The sequence below is a fragment of the Chelonoidis abingdonii genome, chromosome 13, assembly GCF_003597395.2.
Source record: "Chelonoidis abingdonii isolate Lonesome George chromosome 13, CheloAbing_2.0, whole genome shotgun sequence".
NCBI classification, from domain to species: domain Eukaryota; kingdom Metazoa; phylum Chordata; order Testudines; family Testudinidae; genus Chelonoidis; species Chelonoidis abingdonii.
The window spans coordinates 3,910,099-3,913,209 of NC_133781.1; the positions used below are offsets into that span (position 1 = coordinate 3,910,099).

At 49.4% G+C, this 3,111-nt stretch overlaps 1 protein-coding gene across 1 annotated transcript in view; it reads right to left on the reverse strand.

The window, feature by feature from the left end:
• The window catches only part of LOC116832036 (uncharacterized), a 524,829-nt gene that overhangs the window by 351,010 nt on the left and 170,708 nt on the right, over positions 1-3,111 (reverse strand). The window lies entirely within an intron of this gene.

The window sequence follows — 3,111 nt, forward strand, 5'->3', positions numbered from 1 at the left end:
GTGGGTGAATACCCACTTCATTGGATGCAACCGAGGAAGTGGGTATTCACCCACCAGATCTCATGCTCCAATACATCTGTTAGTCTATAAGGTGTCACAGGACTCTTTACTGCTTTTACATTTTATGTGTAGACCAGGCCTTACTTTTCTCTCTCACTGCAAGGCAGGTTTTTCCAAGGTTGAATTGTTCTTGTATCTCTTTTCTGAGATACCTACTCTATATTCCCCTGCTCAGACATTATCAATTCTCCCTTCTAAAGATCAATTCTCCACCACTTCCCTAAAATCATTCAACTCCCTGACAGCAATTAACTCTCCTACTACCTTGCAATAATTAATCAGTGCCCTCCATGATCAATTCTCCCTAATCACCCTGTGTGAATCCCCCTACTCAGTACCCCTTTGCAGGTCTCAGGACTGCTCCTCCTAAATAGATTTCTCATCTGCTCTTTTCCCGCTTTCATCACATTTCCACACTTTAGCCCCTTAGAGCTATCCCAAGCTGTAGGTCTGCCACCCCCACAGAGTGGGAGAGAGTCAGTATCTAGAGAGCAAACAATGCCAAAATTTCTGGCTAAGAGCTTGACTTGTAGCAGGTCTGAGCCGAAGATCTCACAAGCAATGTCCAACCCACCCACCAAGGCCATTTGCGGGTCATGGCGTGCAGCAGGAGGGGGCTGGGAAGGGCTCTGGGCAGAAGCTCTGCAGTGAGACAGATAGATGCAGGGCAGCTCCAAGGTTAATCCTGCTTCCATTATTCCAACATTACAATTCAGTGTTAGAAGAAAGTGGCTATTTCTATGATTATTTATTTACACAGAACAACCCCTGCCAGCAATCCAGTTGTCAATTGTGGTATCCTTATGGACATTGGCCTGCATCTCCCTTGGCACAACAGGTACTAAGAGTGCTGGGGCAGACGGGTCTAGGCCCACTCATTGGACCCAGGTTGCAAGTGAATTCTGGGGACAACAAATGAAAAAGCAGGGACAGGAGTGAAGATTAAAGGTTGGAAAATGAGGGATCCAGGGAGGGAAACTGAGCAGAGAATCCCTGACAGCACCCACTGCTTCAAAGGTGTCTAAGGAGTCAGTGGACAGCGCCCAAAGGAACTCTGCCCTGCAGCATGATCAGATGAAGGAGTGGAAATAGGCCTCTCAGTTGCAGAGAACCCTTGGTCCAAAGTCCTCCTTTGGGAGTGATGGATGGCTCTCTTGGCCAGTGCCAGAAGGAGGTTGACAAGATCTCACAACTTTGTAGAGGCCACAGATGGGTGTGAATGGATTAGGATGTGTAGGGAAGTGCAGTCAGAACCTTAGTAAGAGGTTCTGGAAGAGGAAAAGCACCTTTATGCATCTGACATAGATGTGCGCCAGGGTCTCCGTCTCTGCACAAGGGACAGGAATTAGGTGAGTTCATGAACCTCACCAGGTGCATGCCTGTGCTTATGGCTCCATGGAGGGGCTGCCAACTAATATCCCTGGCGGGCTGTGGAACCATAGGAGAGTAGAGGCTGGTGTTCCCCTCCTGAAGCAGCAGCAGGTCCCACCATGTGGTGTTGGGGTGGGATGCATGAGCATGTACAGGTATTTTCTGGGTGCGGTTCAGACACGGACTGGCTGGATGTCATGCAGCCGACTCAGGTGGCATGTTGGGAGCAGCCGGTGAGGCTGGCAGGAGTCAGGGGCCTGATGTCGAGTTCCAGAGGGCGTGGGGTGAGAGATGGACAGGAGTTCACTCTCCCACAGGACCTGCTCAAGAAAAGCGAGAGAAGCATGAGGCAAGGCTGCCCTCCCTTCCTGGAGCACATGACAGGGACACAGGGCAGGCAGCCCCATACACTGGCCGAATCCTGTCGAGTCCATCCCCTCCCTTTGCTGCTGCACTGGGCAACACAGTATGGGGAGGAGGTGAGCAGCCCTCAGTGGAGAAAGAACAGGTTAAGGACTATTTAGAAAAGCTGGACGTGCACAAGTCCATGTGTCCAGATCTAATGCATCCAAGGGTGCTGAGGGAATTGGCTGATGTGATTGTAGAACCATTGGCTATTATCTTTGAAAATTCATGGTGATTGGTGAAGTCCCGGACAATAGGAAAAAGGCAAATATAGAGCCCATATTTAAAAAAGGGAAGAAAGAAAACCCGGGGAACTACAGACCTCACTTCAGTCCCTGGCAAAATCATGAAGCAGATCCTCAAGGAATCCATTTTGAAGCACTTGGAGGAGAGGAAGGTGATCAGGAACAGTCAACATGGATTCATCAAGGCAAGTCATGCCTGACCAACCTGATTGCCTTCTATGATGAGATAACTGGCTCTGTGGATATGGGGAAAGTGGTGGCTGTGATATATCTTGATTTTAGCAAAGCTTTTGACACGGTCTCCCACAGTATTCTTGCCAGCAAGTTAAAGGAGTATGGATTGGATGAATGGACTATAAGGTGGATAGAAAGCTGGCTAGATTGTCGGGCTCAGCAGGTTGTAATCAATGGCTCAACGTCTAGTTGGCAGCCAGTATCAAGAGGAGTGCCCCAGGGATCGGGCCTGGGACCGGTTTTGTTCAACATCTTTATTAACGATCTGGATGATGGGATGAATTGCACCCTCAGCAAGTCTGCAGATGACACTAAGCTGTGGGGAGAGGTAGATAAACTGTAGAGTAGGGATAGGGTCCAGAGTGACCTAGACAAATTGGAGGATTGGGCCAAAAGAAATCTGATGAGGTTCAGCAAGGACAAGTGCAGAGTCCTGCACTTAGGAAGGAAGAATCCCAAGCTGGGGACTGACTGGCTAAGCAGCAGTTCTGCAGAAAAGGACCTGGGGATTCCAGTGGACGAGAAGCTGGATATGAGTCAGCACTGTGCCCTTGTTGCCAAGAAGGCCAACAGCATATTGGGCTGTATTAGTAGGAGCATTTCCAGCAGATCTAGGGAACTGATTATTTCCCTGTATTCAGCACAGTGAGGCCACACCTGGAGTACAGTGTCCATTTTGGTCCGTCCCCCCCACTACAGAAGGGATGTGGACAAATTGGAGAAAGTTCAGCTGAGGGCAACAAAAATGATCAGGGGGCTGGGGCACATGACTTACAAAGGGAGGCTGAGGGAACTG